Source organism: Ascaphus truei, chromosome 1, assembly GCF_040206685.1.
Source record: "Ascaphus truei isolate aAscTru1 chromosome 1, aAscTru1.hap1, whole genome shotgun sequence".
In the NCBI taxonomy this organism is placed as follows: domain Eukaryota; kingdom Metazoa; phylum Chordata; class Amphibia; order Anura; family Ascaphidae; genus Ascaphus; species Ascaphus truei.
This window is the reverse complement of record NC_134483.1, coordinates 3,476,555-3,494,889: the sequence shown is the minus strand read 5'-3', so window position 1 is coordinate 3,494,889 and position 18,335 is coordinate 3,476,555. Positions and strand designations below refer to the sequence as shown.

The following is an 18,335-nucleotide window of genomic DNA, read 5'->3' as shown; positions in this document are numbered from 1 at the left end:
GTCTGTGTCCCACTTAGAGCCCTTTTTCGGCTCCCCATGTTGGCTGTTTCCCTTAGTATGCGACCCACTGTTGCTGGTGCTGTGTGAAGGCGGTCGTCACTCTTCAGCCCTCCTTAACCCTGGTACCCTTTTACCGTCCCTGGAAGAGTCCTGGAACCTTGGGTAGTGGGGATGCTCCATGACTACGGGTTGCGGGTGCTCTTCTGCTGCATTGTACCTTTCTACGAGGGCCACCAGCTCATCTGCATTGTGGGGGTCACTCTGACTGACCCAACGGCGTAGGGCAGAGGAAAGTTTCCTCAAGAACTGGTCCATGACCAACCGTTCCACGATGTGGCTTGCTGAGTTGATCTCGGGTTGTAGCCACTTCTGAGCGAGGTGGATGAGGTCATACATCTGGCTTCGGGTGGCTTTATCCAACGTGAAGGACCATGCGTGGAACCTTTGGGCGCGAACAGCCGTGGTTACGCCGAGGCGGGCGAGGATCTCGAACTTCAATTTTGCATAGACGTTAGCTTCGGCTGGCTCTAGATCAAAGTAAGCCTTCTGGGGTTCGCCGCTTAAGAAGGGTGCGATTAGACCAGCCCACTCAGCTTCTGGCCAACCCTCTCTCTGTGCCGTGCGTTCAAAAGTGAGAAGATAGGTTTCAACATCATCCAAGGGCCCCATCTTCTGAAGGTTGTGGCTTGCCCTGGTCATTTTTGGGCCTGGGGCTGCGTCTGCCAGTGGAGTCTTAATGATAGTCTCTCTCAGGATCTCGAGTTCCTGCTGTAAGCCCTGGGCGAACCGTTGTTGCTCCTCTCTCAGCAAGTGATTTGTCTCTTGCTGGGTTGCATTCGCCTCTTGCAGGGCTGCATTCGTCTGTTGCTGGTTTGCATTTGTCTGTTGCTGGTTTGCATTTGCGCTTAGCAGGGCTGCATTCGCCTGTTGCTGGGTTTCATTAGTCTCTTTTTGGGCAGCGACATTGCGTACCAACGCACTCACCACGTCATCCATCTTGTTCAGGGGGAAGAAAAAGAGAAAAAAAAACCTCTTTTTTTTAAAAGTTCTTTTACCCGCAGACCTTTTAGTGTCCTGCCCGCATTCTCCACCATATGTGACAAACGGCTTACTCCGGGGCTCCGCCGTCTGTCCAGGACTGTTAGAACACGGTCTTTTAGGGTAGGTTAAATGACGAAGCATAACGTGCTGTTCCTTTAAACAGGCTACTGTCTGGTTTATTCAGTCCCAGGCACTGAGACTGCCACACTGCACACAAAAGATACACAAGCAAAACAAAAGCCTGCTCACCTGAGCAATAACTTAACTGAGGTTTACCCTAACTGGGATTGGGGCAGCTTATCCGCTTCCAACAAACAAAAATAAGGAACTTTGCAATTTGATAAAGGTACAAAATGATTTAACCTGTTTGGGGAGAGGCTTTTCCCCTCTCTGCTTCCAGCAGCCTCCCTGCCTCCCGTCTCTTGGGGAGAGAGGAGAGGAACCAAGAAATAAGCCTTACATACCTGATTTCCACCTAGCAGGACAGGTGACAGAAATCAGGCAGCAGACAAACTCTGGTCTGGATCCCTCACCCCTCAGTTCCAGCACTTGCCAAACTGTGGGATGGAGTGCATGCATTCTAAGGCTGCACTTTCCAGCCTAAACAGGACCGAAGCTGTTCAGTATCCTGGGAGCCCCCTATAGGGAATTTATTACCATCCCCTGGTTTCTGTCACAGTGTGTAACAAATTCTGCTTACTAGAAGTAGCTAGGAAATGCACCTGGTACGTGGAGGTCTCGCTGTATGCTGGATCCCCGGCTGGTCTGTCAGTGTGTAACAGATTCTGCTTACTAAAAGTAGCTAGGAAATGCACCTGGTACATGGAGGTCTCGCTGTATGCTGGATCCCCGGCTTGTCTGTCAGTGTGTAACATTGGGATTCTGCTTACTAGAAGTAGCTAGGAAATGTGCCTGGTACATGGAGGTCTCACTGTATGCTGGATCCCCCACTCGTCTCTCTGTGTGTAACATTGGAATTCTGCTTACTAGAAGTAGCTAGGAAATGCACCTGGTACATGGAGGTCTCACTGTATGCTGGATCCCCCACTCGTCTCTCTGTGTGTAACATTGGGATTCTGCTTACTAGAAGTAGCTAGGAAATGCACCTGGTACGTGGAGGTCTCGCTGTATGCTGGATCCCCGGCTGGTCTGTCGGTGTGTAACATTGGGATTCTGCTTACTAGAAGTAGCTAGGAAATGCACCTGGTACGTGGAGGTCTCGCTGTATGCTGGATCCCCGGCTGGTCTGTCTGTGTGTAACATTGGGATTCTGCTTACTAGAAGTAGCTAGGAAATGCACCTAGTACGTGGAGGTCTCGCTGTATGCTGGATCCCCGGCTGGTCTGTCTGTGTGTAACATTGGGATTCTGCTTACTAGAAGTAGCTAGGAAATGCACCTGGTACATGAGGTCTCGCTGTATGCTGGATCCCCGGCTGGTCTGTCGGTGTGTAACATTGAGATTCTGCTTACTAGAAGTAGCTAGGAAATGCGCCTGGTACATGAGGTCTCGCTGTATGCTGGATCCCCGGCTGGTCTGTCAGTGTGTAACATTGGGATTCTGCTTACTAGAAGTAGCTAGGAAATGCACCTGGTACGTGGAGGTCTCACTGTATGCTGGATCCTCGCTGGTCTGTCAGTGTGTAACATTGGGATTCTGCTTACTAGAAGTAGCTAGGAAATGCACCTGGTACGTGGAGGTCTCGCTGTATGCTGGATCCCCGGCTGGTCTGTCAGTGTATAACATTGGGATTCTGCTTACTAGAAGTAGCTAGGAAATTTGCCTGGTACGTGGAGGTCTCGCTGTATGCTGGATCCCCGGCTGGTCTGTAAGTGTGTAACAGATTCTGCTTACTAGAAGTAGCTAGGAAATACTCCTGGTACATGGAGGTCTCGCTGTATGCTGGATCCCCCACTCGTCTCTCTGTGTGTAACATTGGGATTCTGCTTACTAGAAGTAGCTAGGAAATGCACCTGGTACATGGAGGTCTCACTGTATGCTGGATCCCCCACTCGTCTCTCTGTGTGTAACATTGGGATTCTGCTTACTAGAAGTAGCTAGGAAATGCACCTGGTACATGGAGGTCTCGCTGTATGCTGGATCCCCGGCTGGTCTGTCGGTGTGTAACATTGGGATTCTGCTTACTAGAAGTAGCTAGGAAATGCGCCTGGTACATGGAGGTCTCGCTGTATGCTGGATCCCCGGGTGGTCTGTCGGTGTGTAACATTGGGATTCTGCTTACTAGAAGTAGCTAGGAAATGCACCTGGTACGTGGAGGTCTCGCTGTATGCTGGATCCCCGGCTGGACTGTCAGTGTGTAACATTGGGATTCTGCTTACTAGAAGTAGCTAGGAAATGCTCCTGGTACATGGAGGTCTCGCTGTATGCTGGATCCCCCACTCGTCTCTTTGTGTGTAACATTGGGATTCTGCTTACTAGAAGTAGCTAGGAAATGCACCTGGTACATGGAGGTCTCGCTGTATGCTGGATCCCCGGCTGGTCTGTCAGTGTATAACATTGAGATTCTGTTTACTAGAAGTAGCTAGGAAATGCGCCTGGTACATGGGGGTCTCGCTGTATGCTGGATCCTCGCTGGTCTGTCAGTGTGTAACATTGGGATTCTGCTTACTAGAAGTAGCTAGGAAATGTGCCTGGTACGTGGAGGTCTCGCTGTATGCTGGATCCCCGGCTGGTCTGTCGGTGTGTAACATTGAGATTCTGCTTACTAGAAGTAGCTAGGAAATGCGCCTGGTACATGAGGTCTCGCTGTATGCTGGATCCCCCACTCGTCTCTCTGTGTGTAACATTGGGATTCTGCTTACTAGAAGTAGCTTGGAAATGTGCCTGGTACATGGAGGTCTCACTGTATGCTGGATCCCCCATTCGTCTCTCAGTGTGTAACATTGGGATTCTGCTTACTAGAAGTAGCTAGGAAATGCACCTGGTACGTGGAGGTCTCGCTGTATGCTGGATCCCCGGCTGGTCTGTCAGTGTATAACATTGGGATTCTGCTTACTAGAAGTAGCTAGGAAATGTGCCTGGTACGTGGAGGCCTCACTGTATGCTGGATCCCCGGCTGGTCTGTCATTGTGTAACATTGGGATTCTGCTTACTAGAAGTAGCTAGGAAATGCACCTGGTACATGGAGGTCTCACTGTATGCTGGATCCCCCACTCGTCTCTCTGTGTGTAACATTGGGATTCTGCTTACTAGAAGTAGCTTGGAAATGTGCCTGGTACATGGAGGTCTCACTGTATGCTGGATCCCCCATTCGTCTCTCAGTGTGTAACATTGGGATTCTGCTTACTAGAAGTAGCTAGAAATGTGCCTGGTACATGGAGGTCTCGCTGTATGCTGGATCCCCGGCTTGTCTGTCTGTGTGTAACATTGGGATTCTGCTTACGAGAAGTAGCTAGGAAATGCACCTGGTACGTGGAGGTCTCGCTGTATGCTGGATCCCCACTCGTCTCTCTGTGTGTAACATTGAAATTCTGCTTACTAGAAGTAGCTAGGAAATGCACCTGGTACATGGAGGTCTCACTGTATGCTGGATCCCCCACTCGTCTCTCTGTGTGTAACATTGGGATTCTGCTTACTAGAAGTAGCTAGGAAATGTGCCTGGTACGTGGAGGTCTCGCTGTATGCTGGATCCCCGGCTGGTCTGTCAGTGTGTAACATTGTAATTCTGCTTACTAGAAGTAGCTAGGAAATGCACCTGGTATGTGGAGGTCTCGCTGTATGCTGGATCCCCGGCTGGTCTGTCAGTGTGTAACATTGGAATTCTGCTTACTAGAAGTAGCTGGGAAATGCACCTGGTACATGGAGGTCTCGCTGTATGCTGGATCCCCGGCTGGTCTGTCAGTGTGTAACATTGGGATTCTGCTTACTAGAAGTAGCTAGGAAATGTGCCTGGTACATGGAGGTCTCGCTGTATGCTGGATCCCCGGCTGGTCTGTCAGTGTGTAACATTGAGATTCTGCTTACTAGAAGTAGCTAGGAAATGCACCTGGTACGTGGAGGTCTCGCTGTATGCTGGATCCCCACTCGTCTCTCTGTGTGTAACATTGAAATTCTGCTTACTAGAAGTAGCTAGGAAATGCACCTGGTACATGGAGGTCTCACTGTATGCTGGATCCCCCACTCGTCTCTCTGTGTGTAACATTGGGATTCTGCTTACTAGAAGTAGCTAGGAAATGTGCCTGGTACATGGAGGTCTCGCTGTATGCTGGATCCCCGGCTGGTCTGTCAGTGTGTAACATTGTAATTCTGCTTACTAGAAGTAGCTAGGAAATGCACCTGGTATGTGGAGGTCTCGCTGTATGCTGGATCCCCGGCTGGTCTGTCAGTGTGTAACATTGGGATTCTGCTTACTAGAAGTAGCTAGGAAATGTGCCTGGTACATGGAGGTCTCGCTGTATGCTGGATCCCCGGCTGGTCTGTCAGTGTGTAACAGATTCTGCTTACTAGAAGTAGCTAGGAAATGTGCCTGGTACATGGAGGTCTCGCTGTATTCTGGATCCCCGGCTTGTCTGTCAGTGTATAACATTGGGATTCTGCTTACTAGAAGTAGCTAGGAAATGCTCCTGGTACGTGGAGGTCTAACTGTATGCTGGATCCCGGCTGGTCTGTCAGTGTGTAACATTGGGATTCTGCTTACTAGAAGTAGCTAGGAAATACGCTTGGTACGTGGAGGTCTCGCTGTATGCTGGATCCCCGGCTTGTCTGTCAGTGTGTAACATTGGGATTCTGCTTACTAGAAGTAGCTAGGAAATGCACCTGGTACATGGAGGTCTCGCTGTATGCTGGATCCCCGGCTGGTCTGTCAGTGTGTAACATTGGGATTCTGCTTACTAGAAGTAGCTAGGAAATGCACCTGGTACATGGAGGTCTCACTGTATGCTGGATCCCCCACTCGTCTCTCTGTGTGTAACATTGGGATTCTGCTTACTATAAGTAGCTAGGAAATGTGCCTGGTACATGGAGGTCTCACTGTATGCTGGATCCCCCATTCGTCTCTCAGTGTGTAACATTGGGATTCTGCTTACTAGAAGTAGCTAGGAAATGTGCCTGGTACGTGGAGGTCTCGCTGTATGCTGGATCCCCGGCTGGTCTGTCAGTGTGTAACATTGGGATTCTGCTTACTAGAAGTAGCTAGGAAATGTGCCTGGTACATGGAGGTCTCGCTGTATGCTGGATCCCCGGCTGGTCTGTCAGTGTGTAACATTGAGATTCTGCTTACTAGAAGTAGCTAGGAAATGCACCTGGTACGTGGAGGTCTCGCTGTATGCTGGATCCCCACTCGTCTCTCTGTGTGTAACATTGAAATTCTGCTTACTAGAAGTAGCTAGGAAATGCACCTGGTACATGGAGGTCTCACTGTATGCTGGATCCCCCACTCGTCTCTCTGTGTGTAACATTGGGATTCTGCTTACTAGAAGTAGCTAGGAAATGTGCCTGGTACATGGAGGTCTCGCTGTATGCTGGATCCCCGGCTGGTCTGTCAGTGTGTAACATTGTAATTCTGCTTACTAGAAGTAGCTAGGAAATGCACCTGGTATGTGGAGGTCTCGCTGTATGCTGGATCCCCGGCTGGTCTGTCAGTGTGTAACATTGGGATTCTGCTTACTAGAAGTAGCTAGGAAATGTGCCTGGTACATGGAGGTCTCGCTGTATGCTGGATCCCCGGCTGGTCTGTCAGTGTGTAACAGATTCTGCTTACTAGAAGTAGCTAGGAAATGTGCCTGGTACATGGAGGTCTCGCTGTATTCTGGATCCCCGGCTTGTCTGTCAGTGTATAACATTGGGATTCTGCTTACTAGAAGTAGCTAGGAAATGCTCCTGGTACGTGGAGGTCTAACTGTATGCTGGATCCCGGCTGGTCTGTCAGTGTGTAACATTGGGATTCTGCTTACTAGAAGTAGCTAGGAAATACGCTTGGTACGTGGAGGTCTCGCTGTATGCTGGATCCCCGGCTTGTCTGTCAGTGTGTAACATTGGGATTCTGCTTACTAGAAGTAGCTAGGAAATGCACCTGGTACATGGAGGTCTCGCTGTATGCTGGATCCCCGGCTGGTCTGTCAGTGTGTAACATTGGGATTCTGCTTACTAGAAGTAGCTAGGAAATGCACCTGGTACATGGAGGTCTCACTGTATGCTGGATCCCCCACTCGTCTCTCTGTGTGTAACATTGGGATTCTGCTTACTATAAGTAGCTAGGAAATGTGCCTGGTACATGGAGGTCTCACTGTATGCTGGATCCCCCATTCGTCTCTCAGTGTGTAACATTGGGATTCTGCTTACTAGAAGTAGCTAGGAAATGCGCTGGGTACGTGGAGGTCTCGCTGTATGCTGGATCCCCGGCTGGTCTGTCTGTGTGTAACATTGGGATTCTGCTTACTAGAAGTAGCTAGGAAATGTGCCTGGTACGTGGAGGTCTCGCTGTATGCTGGATCCCCGGCTGGTCTGTCAGTGTGTAACATTGGGATTCTGCTTACTAGAAGTAGCTAGGAAATGCACCTGGTACATGGAGGTCTCGCTGTATGCTGGATCCCAGGCTGGTCTGTTTGTGTGTAACATTGGGATTCTGCTTACTAGAAGTAGCTAGGAAATGTGCCTGGTACGTGGAGGTCTCGCTGTATGCTGGATCCCCGGCTGGTCTGTCAGTGTGTAACATTGGGTTTCTGCTTACTAGAAGTAGCTAGGAAATGCACCTGGTACATGGAGGTCTCGCTGTATGCTGGATCCCAGGCTGGTCTGTCAGTGTGTAACATTGAGATTCTGCTTACTAGAAGTAACTAAGAAATGCGCCTGGTACGTGGAGGTCTCGCTGTATGCTGGATCCTCGCTGGTCTCTCAGTGTGTAACATTGGGATTCTGCTTACTAGAAGTAGCTAGGAAATGCACCTGGTACATGGAGGCCTCGCTGTATGCTGGATCCCCGGCTGGTCTGTCAGTGTGTAACATTGGGATTCTGCTTGCTAGAAGTAACTAGGAAATGCGCCTGGTACATGGAGGTCTCGCTGTATGCTGGATCCCCAGCTGGTCTGTCAGTGTGTAACATTGGGATTCTGCTTACTAGAAGTAGCTAGGAAATGTGCCTGGTACGTGGAGGTCTCGCTGTATGCTGGATCCTCGCTGGTCTGTCAGTGTGTAACATTGGGATTCTGCTTACTAGAAGTAGCTAGGAAATGCGCCTGGTACATGGAGGTCTCGCTGTATGCTGGATCCCCCACTCGTCTCTCTGTGTGTAACATTGGGATTCTGCTTACTAGAAGTAACTAGGAAATGCGCCTGGTACATGGAGGTCTCGCTGTATGCTGGATCCCCGGCTGGTCTGTCAGTGTGTAACATTGGGATTCTGCTTACTTGAAGTAGCTAGGAAATGCACCTGGTACGTGGAGGTCTCGCTGTATGCTGGATCCCCGGCTGGTCTGTCAGTGTGTAACATTGTAATTCTGCTTACTAGAAGTAGCTAGGAAATGCACCTGGTACATGGAGGTCTCGCTGTATGCTGGATCCCCGGCTGGTCTGTCAGTGTGTAACATTGGGATTCTGCTTACTAGAAGTAGCTAGGAAATGCACCTGGGTACGTGGAGGTCTCGCTGTATGCTGGATCCTCGCTGGTCTGTCAGTGTGTAACATTGGGATTCTGCTTACTAGAAGTAGCTAGGAAATGTGCCTGGTACGTGGAGGTCTCGCTGTATGCTGGATCCCCCGCTGGTCTGTCTGTGTGTAACATTGGGATTCTGGTTACTAGAAGTAGCTAGGAAATGCACCGGGTACGTGGAGGTCTCGCTGTATGCTGGATCCTCGGCTGGTCTGTCAGTGTGTAACATTGGGATTCTGCTTACTAGAAGTAGCTAGGAAATGCGCTGGGTACGTGGAGGTCTCGCTGTATGCTGGATCCTCGCTGGTCTGTCAGTGTGTAACATTGGGATTCTGCTTACTAGAAGTAGCTAGGAAATGCGCCTGGTACATGGAGGTCTCGCTGTATGCTGGATCCCCGGCTGGTCTGTCAGTGTGTAACATTGGGATTCTGCTTACTAGAAGTAGCTATGAAATGCACCTGGTACATGGAGGTCTCGCTGTATGCTGGATCCCCGGCTGGTCTGTCAGTGTGTAACATTGGAATTCTGCTTACTAGAAGTAGCTAGGAAATGCACCTGGTACATGGAGGTCTCGCTGTATGCTGGATCCTCGCTGGTCTGTCAGTGTGTAACATTGGGATTCTGCTTACTAGAAGTAGCTAGGAAATGCACCTGGTACATGGAGGTCTCGCTGTATGCTGGATCCTCGCTGGTCTGTCAGTGTGTAACATTGGGATTCTGCTTACTAGAAGTAGCTAGGAAATGCACCTGGTACATGGAGGTCTCGCTGTATGCTGGATCCCCGGCTGGTCTGTCAATGTGTAACATTGGGATTCTGCTTACTAGAAGTAGCTAGGAAATGCACCTGGTACATGAGGTCTCGCTGTATGCTGGATCCCCGGCTGGTCTGTCAGTGTGTAACATTGGAATTCTGCTTACTAGAAGTAGCTAGGAAATGCACCTGGTACATGGAGGTCTCGCTGTATGCTGGATCCTCGCTGGTCTGTCAGTGTGTAACATTGGGATTCTGCTTACTAGAAGTAGCTAGGAAATGTGCCTGGTACGTGGAGGTCTCGCTGTATGCTGGATCCCCGGCTGGTCTGTCAGTGTGTAACATTGGGATTCTGCTTACTAGAAGTAGCTAGGAAATGCGCCTGGTACATGGGGGTCTCGCTGTATGCTGGATCCTCGCTGGTCTGTCAGTGTGTAACATTGGGATTCTGCTTACTAGAAGTAGCTAGGAAATGCACCTGGTACGTGGAGGTCTCACTGTATGCTGGATCCTCGCTGGTCTGTCAGTGTGTAACATTGGGATTCTGCTTACTAGAAGTAGCTAGGAAATGCACCTGGTACATGGAGGTCTCACTGTATGCTGGATCCTCGCTGGTCTGTCAGTGTGTAACATTGAGATTCTGCTTACTAGAAGTAGCTAGGAAATGCGCCTGGTACGTGGAGGTCTCGCTGTATTCTGGATCCCCGGCTGGTCTGTCAATAGTTTGGAGGATGCGCTGAATCAGCTGCTTGGCTTCACTCTGCCTGTCCGGTCGCGCACGCCGGGCGTCCCCTTCGAATGACGTCAGTATTAACAGCTGTGGGATCCCCATGAGTACTCCGTGTATTAACCATTCGCGTTTCATTTGCTGCTGTATGTATAGGGTGACCAGATTTTGAAAATGGAAAACCAGGACATTTTTTTTTTTTTTTATTGTAGTACACTTATACTTTACTACCATTAGTCCTTGTTACGTGTCTGTGTGTGTACCTCACTAATCGAACAAAAAAAACCCCAGATGTGAATGATTCTGTACCAATTAACCAGTGTCAGGATGCCCCCGCTTCACAATTTCTAAAGCAGCAATCCCACCTTGGATCTTACCTGATCCGCAGTCCCTCAAGGTAGTATACTGGAGGAGAGGTGTTCCCTACCTGTCTTCCGATGTCTCCCGCGTGAAACTTGAGTCAGATCTGGAAGAAAGCAGAATAGGATATTTCGGTGTAGGTATACGGCAGTTAAGATAAGACATAGAGGGTGAGAGGGAGAGAGAGAGACAGGGGGAGAGGGAGAGACAGGGGGAGAGGGAGAGAGAGACAGGGGGAGAGAGAGAGACGGGGAGAGAGAGAGACAGGGGGAGAGGGAGAGAGGGACAGGGGGAGAGGGAGAGAGAGAGGGGGAGAGACAGGGGGAGAGGGAGAGACGGGGAGGGAGAGAGAGAGACAGGGGGAGAGGGAGAGAGACAGGGGGAGAGACAGAGACAGGGGGAGAGACGGGGGAGAGACGGGGGAGAGACAGGGGGAGAGACGGGGAGGGAGAGAGAGAGAGACGGGGAGAGAGAGAGACGGGGAGGGAGAGAGAGAGACGGGGAGGGAGAGAGAGAGAGACGGGGAGGGAGAGAGAGAGAGACGGGGATAGAGAGACGGGGAGGGAGAGAGAGACGGGGATAGAGAGACGGGGAGGGAGAGACGGGGAGGGAGAGAGAGAGAGACGGGGAGGGAGAGAGAGAGAGAGACGGGGAGGGAGAGAGAGAGAGACGGGGAGGGAGAGAGATAGAGACGGGGAGGGAGAGAGAGAGACGGGGAGGGAGAGAGAGAGACGGGGAGGGAGAGAGAGAGACGGGGAGGGAGGGAGAGGGAGAGAGACGGGGAGGGATGGAGAGGGAGAGAGAGACGGGGAGGGAGGGAGAGAGAGATGGGGAGGGAGGGAGAGAGGGAGAGAGAGAGAGACGGGGAAGGAGGGAGAGAGAGACGGGGAGGGAGGGAGGGAGAGAGAGACGGGGAGGGAGGGAGGGAGAGAGATGGGGAGGGAGGGAGAGGGAGAGAGAGACGGGGAGGGAGGGAGGGAGGGAGGGAGAGAGAGACGGGGAGGGAGGGAGGGAGAGACGGGGAGGGTGGGAGAGAGAGATGGGGAGGGAGGGAGAGGGAGAGAGAGACGGGGAGGGAGAGGGAGAGAGAGATGGGGAGGGAGAGGGAGAGAGAGACGGGGAGGGAGAGAGACGGAGAGGGGGAGAGAGAGGGAGACAGGGACAGAGAGGGAGACAGGGACAGGGAGAGAGGGAGTGAGGGGGAGAGAGGGAGACACACACACACACACTGGTACACACACACACACACACACACACACACACACACACTGGTACACAAGTACACACACAGGTACACACACACACACACACACACTGGTACACACACTGGTACACACACACACACTGGTACACGCACACATACACTGGTACACACACACACACATACACTGGTACACACACACACACACACACTGGTGCACACACACACACTGGTACACACACTGGTACACACACACACACACTGGTACACACACACTGGTACACACACACACTGGTACACACACACACTGGTACACACACACACTGGTACACACACACACACTGGTACACACACACACACACACACACACTGGTACACACACACAGGTACACACACTGGTACACACACACAGTGGAGTACAGACAGAGGCAGCCACGAGCAGGCGGCTCCCCGCCTCCCCCTGCACCCACCCCCGCGCTCATCTCCCGCACCAAGGGGGGGGGGGTGGATGGGAGTGCCGGGACCGGGACGCAAAGGTACAAACTGCCGCCCTCCCTCCTCCAGCGGGCAGCCATGGGATCCCTGGGCAGAATGGGGGGACACCGCGCTGCCACCACTGCCCGCCCCCGCGCCAGGGGGACCGTAGCGCCAGGACAGGAGGCAAAGGTGGAGGCAAAGGAAGAAAAACCCACCTCCTAACACCCCGGGCGGGCAGAGGGTGGGAGACACTGCGCAAAGGAGCCAGGAGCGGGCAGAGACACAAACCACGTGTGCTCTGCCGCAGGAAGCGGAAGACCCGCCCGCAGGCACCCTGGCCCTGCCCCCGGCACCCTGGTCCTGCCCCCCCCCCCAGGCACCCTTCCTTTCCATTCACACATGCCGGGCCTTGGAGAACGATGATGCCGTGGGCGGGGCTTAATGCCAGGACGCAGGGGATTGGCCAAGGTAGCAAATGCCGGGGGGGCGGGACTTTGTTCAACGCCAGCCGCATCCTCCAATCAGCAAGGCCCAGCATGTTTCTACAGGAGAAGCCCAACCCCTGGCATTAAAATAAATACTCACCGCCGGGCTGCTGCAATCTCCTCCTCCGCGCCGCCGCTCACTCGCGCACCGCAGCTAATTACTCGCGCACCGCCGCGGACATTAAAAAAACCGGGAACACACGGGGAAAAACCGGGACATTTCCGGGACACACAGGAAACCGGGACAGCAACCGAAAAACCGGGACTGTCCCGGCAAAAGGGGGACGGGTGGTCACCCTATGTATGTATCAAGTTTGATACTGCCAGACTGGTTTTTAAGACTTTATATTGATCTTTTATTAGTAACACTCATCATTATTTGTAATTATTGATGAATTCAAGTTTATTTTTCATTGATACAGTATTCACTTTTAGTTCTGATTATAGTATACATTTGTCCAGAATCCTTTTACCTTCACAGTGCAGAATGCAGCTCTCTGGATTCTAACTAAAGTTCCCATTATCGAAGCCTTGTCAGCTGTAGTCCAGGAAGGGAGCCCTCCACTCCTCGGGGCGTCTTGTTCAGCTAAAAGCTCTCACTCCCACCCTACTTTATTACATCAACATAATGTTTACATGTGAATCTGATCATTTCTTAAGTTTACTGAACATTTAATACTTTCAGGTTGGTGATTTGCAACTCCATATTATTTCCCATTGCCATTTTAGATGCTTGATATGGTGATGTATTATATTCCCAGGATGTTGTTCAAAAGTTCTGTCTAAGATTCTCTGAGCTGCTTAGAAATGGTGCAGGTTTGCAGTGACTGTTTTCAGATTTCTGCCACATACTATAGATGCTGTTCAATGCTTTACTGTATGTTTAAACACTGGCATATAGTGTGAAAAAAACTGTAAAGTAATGTATGTATGTATGTATGTCTTTATATAGCGCCATAAATGTACATAGCGCATCACAGCAGTAATACCCGTGACAATCCATATAAATAACAAAATATACAAATAACAGATCACTGGAATAAGTGCTTCAGACATAAAAGTAACAGTTAGGAAAAGGAATCCCTGCTCCAAAGAGCTTACAATCTAATTGGTAGGTAGGAAGAACATACAGAGACAGTAGGAGGGCGTTCTGGTAAGTGTCGGGATGGTGCATAGCGAGAAATTAGGGCTGAGATATAAGGAGGGGCAGAAGAGTGTAAAGCTTTAAAAGTGAGGAGGAGAATTGAGTGTTTGATACGGGATTTGATAGGAAGCCAGGAGAGGGATTTCAGCAGGGGAGATGCTGAGACAGATTTAGGAAAAGTAGAGTGATTCTGGCAGCAGCGTTTAGGATAGATTGTAAGGGAGACAGGTGAGAGGCAGGAAGGCCGGACAGCAGGAGGTTACAGTAATCAAGACGGGAGATAATGAGGGCCTGAGTTAGAGTTTTAGCAGTCGAGCAATAGAGGAAAGGGCGTATCTTATTAATATTGCGGATAAAAGCGACAGGTTTTAGATACGTTTTGAATGTGAGAGGAGAATGTGGGAGAGGCGTCGAGTGTGACCCCTAAGCAGCGTGCATGCGCAACTGGGTTTATGACAGAACTTCCAACAGTAATGTGGAAGGAGGTAGTGAGGCCAGGTTTGGGATGAAATATGAGGAGCTCTGTTTGTGACATGCTAAGTTTAAGTCGGTGGAGGGTCATCCAGGATGATATCGCAGAGAGACATTTAGAAACTTATGTCTGTACAGCAGGTGTAAGGTCGGGTGTTGAAAAGTAAATATGTGTGTCATCAGCATAGAGGTGATATTTTAACCCAAGAGATGTGATTAGGTCACCTAGAGAGTGTGTGTACAGAGAAAAGAGAAGAGGTCCCAGGACAGAGCCCTTGGGTACCCCCACAGAGAGATCGATAGAGGAGGAGGTGTTAGCAGAAGAGACACTGAAAGTACAATGGGAGAGGTAAGAGGAGATCCAGGATAGAGCTTTGTTACCAAGAGTATGGAGTATGGAGAATGTGAAGGAGAAGAGGGTGGACCACGGTGTCAAATGCTGCATAGAGGTCAAGTAATATGAGCAGAGTGTAATGACCTCTGTCTTTGGCAGCATGGAGGTCATTCGTTATTTTAGATAGGGCTGTTTCAGTGGAGTGAGCAGTGCGGAAACCAGATTGTAAAGTAATAACCTAATTTACCACATTAAACCAATTCAACAAACTTTAACAAGAAGTAAATGTCAAATGGTGGAAGTCGCAAATCGTTAGACCACAAAGTATCTGTGGACAGTGTCTGCGAATGATGTGTTACTGCTCTGCCTAGTTTCTTACTGCCAGCCTTTAAACAGGAATATGAGACTACAAAGTTATCTGACATGAACCAGAGGAGTGTCTAGCCACTACTTACCCCATTACTTATGCCCGGCTGCCGCTTCCAGTTCCAGGATCTCACGCAGTCACAGAGATCACAACCCATTTCTCTGTTTAACTTGGCACATAATATATTTTAATAAACCTTTTTGATGTTTCTATATTTTTATACCCAGAATGAGAAAATACACTGGTTATTGTGACTGATGTATTATCCAGATGTTACTTCGCCAGATTTGCATTAGGATTTCCCATCATTAGCACAAGAAAAAGATAGGTTTTGTAAGTTTGTATTATGGAAATGTCACTGTCTTTGCATGTTTGGGACACGCTGCTTTGTTTCTGTAATACAGTATATTGTACCAATCCATGCTTTGTTCTTGAACATGGCTATAACAGGGAGCTGTGCTCAGGAGCCAGGACACACCATGAACCCTGAATCTTCAAAGATCCCTATAGCACGACAAGGTAAGACACGTGTTCCTGTACTGCTAGTTCTTACAGGTATTTATAATGATCACTAACGCATGAACAAAAGCAACTCTATGTGCAACCAAATGCTCTTCTGGATGAAGCTATAGTGATGTGTAGGACTGTATGATAGTAGTAGCAGTTCTGTGCAGTAAATGGATTTCAATGAGACTTATTGTTCTAATGCTGTGAGCTCTGTTTATCCCAAGCAGGGAAAGGCGTATAGATCAGATAATATTAAGCTTTATATAGCAATGAAGGATATTCTGTTTAGAGTAATGCTTTATAGAGCTCTCTAATAGTGAAGAGGCTAAATCACAATACTCCACAGGATTCATTAGCAATGAAAAAGTGGTACTGTAGATCTAAGATTAGTTTGCCAAGAGGACGATGTGTGTATACAGTGATGCTATGCAGTGAATGGGGCATTCAGTAACTTTGTGGAGCTCACTGGCATGAATTCCTATGGTTCTGTATCTTGCAGTTCCATTAGCAATGAATGGGTTATTCAATGAATACCGTAGCAAGTCTCTGTAATACTGGTTGCAGTGATGGAGTATGGAATAAAGTATTGCAAGCTTCCTGGAGCAGTTCTTTGCAGGGAACAATGCAGGATTATATGGTAACGAATCGCTTGACTGAATCGTTTCTTGGTCAAAGATCTAATCACATCTGGGAGGGCAGGAGTCATTAATTGACCTCTCTCGTATGCATCTTTATTTACCCCTAAATGAGTGTGGTTTCAACTTCACAGACCAGACTTAGTTTAGTTTTACATTTTGTTCTACCTTTTGTTTCATATAATCTGTTTTTCTTAAAATGTAATTGTTATCTTTTTACGAAATCGGAGAATATTTCTCATTGAAAGTGGTCTGCCGTCTCCTGTTTGTCAGCTGTGCAGAGTGTGGACGCAAGTGAACACTTTGGATGCTTTAGCGATAGATGATGAAATCACGGACAATATTTACTAAGTCTAAAACAACTTACAGTACATTGTTGAAAACACTTCACAACCCGTTTAAGTTAATTGGAAGTAAGATGTCCTGCAGGGTAATATGACCCCAGGTGTTTTCCCTAGATTTGATGATTTGTAAGTTTTAATTTGACAGTTTTTAATTTAAATTTTTGTTTTATGTGTACTTTTTTTCCTTCAGTTCTAAATGTTTTTCAAGTAAAGGCATCTGGTATACAGAATATTGTAATTCTAACAAAGATTAGAGGGTAGGAGCATATTAGTGCCTCAACTCTCCAACTAGTAGCTCATTTCTCAAAAGCACTCCTGGGCAATTAAAAATTAACATTTAATGGGTATCTAACTAAAATAAATTCTACACACAATTTAATATTTTTAAACACACAATGTCATTTAAAAAGGGGAGGATGATGGGCAGGCAAGGTTTAAACTCAAGGTGTATAGCACAAATAGAAAGTAGCCTCAGTATTATAAGGGCAAAATAGGCTAAATAAACACCTAGGGTCACCTATTAATATAGGTCATAGAGTCTCATGATTGCCAACAGTGATAAGGCTTCATTAGCAGTTTTAAACATACACATGCTGTGCGGCATTTAGCGTAGCATACCAATCAAGCCAACCTGAAATTGTGACTAGTAGCACCTACCAGTGATGGAACTATTGTTATATACTAATATTAAATCAATAAAACTTAATGTATACACCTGTAGGTACAACACAATATCAGGTTGGTGGTACGTGGATTGATTCTTCGCCAAATGACTTTGTTATACACAGCACAGAGATCAATAAAATGTAACTGCAACTGAATGCAATTATCACCGGGTTCAATTGTAGCTAAACATGCTACTGGGAAAAATGCATAACCAATACTTAAATGTATGAGGATTCTTATCCCTGCCTAAAAGCAGTGTGACCAGTGAGTCAGTGTAGATATATAAAACACTAGACCTTCCTAATAATTAGCACTGGTACCAATAATACAGCATATATCAAATACAGTTTATATATAGTATAAATGCCAGCAAAAAACGTGAGACACAAATAAAACAAATAGCAAAGCAAATAGCTAGCAACAATGAATCTGTGGCAATCAGGTTAAGAACACTATGTTACAACGATACCACACTTCCATCAGTCCCTCCCTCGTGACGTCACCACGCCGAACGCCCTACGCGTTTCCCTCCTTCACGGAGATTCTTCAGGGGCGAGTGATATATATTGTAATTCTAATTCTTCTCCTACAATTTGTATCTTCAAAGGTGAGTCTCTCCATGGCTGTTCACTTGGGCTTTCGACAATCTTTAGGCCTAACAAGGATTGTAAATCTTATCGAAGTTTGTTAGTGAATAATTTCTGGCTATTTATTATCTGCTAGAGATCTTAAAGGCGTGTCTTCTTGTTCTATGTCTCTAGCTTCGTTCTCATGGAGACCCAAATGTGTCATCTACAGCCTAACATTCAATGTTCTTATTCTGCTGGCAGTGACGATATGGCTGGGAGTGAACAGTAAGCACAATTACAACCTTCATACATTGGGCTGTACAGTAGTTCATATAGAGGCTTAAGAAAAATCTAGGGTCAGTCAGCACTACTACTGCATATATATAGAAAGGAAAAAGGGGCGCACACAGGTATGAGGGTCTACCTAAACCCCTAGCCAGATACAAGAGTAAAAGAGTACCCGCAGCACTCACAAGCTGCTGTGACACCAATTAATGTCAAACAGAAAGCAGTTTAATGCAAAGAGAGAATACATCTGATTAAGCAGAGCATACTAAACGGGTATTGTCAGAAGGCAACTACCCAGATAAATACTCCCCCAGAGAGGGGTATACCCAGAAGGACTGGGAAAAGGGAACAATGGGGACAAA

At 48.2% G+C, this 18,335-nt stretch overlaps 1 long non-coding RNA gene across 1 annotated transcript in view; it reads left to right on the top strand.

Moving 5' to 3' along the window:
* The window catches only part of LOC142468780 (uncharacterized), a 42,434-nt gene extending 24,388 nt beyond the window's left edge, over window positions 1-18,046 (top strand). Inside the window, exons 4-5 of the long non-coding RNA XR_012788868.1 lie at window positions 15,415-15,483; window positions 17,878-18,046. This is a non-coding gene — a long non-coding RNA (uncharacterized LOC142468780). The remainder of the gene's footprint in view (window positions 1-15,414; window positions 15,484-17,877) is intronic.
* Window positions 18,047-18,335: the final 289 nt, after the last annotated feature.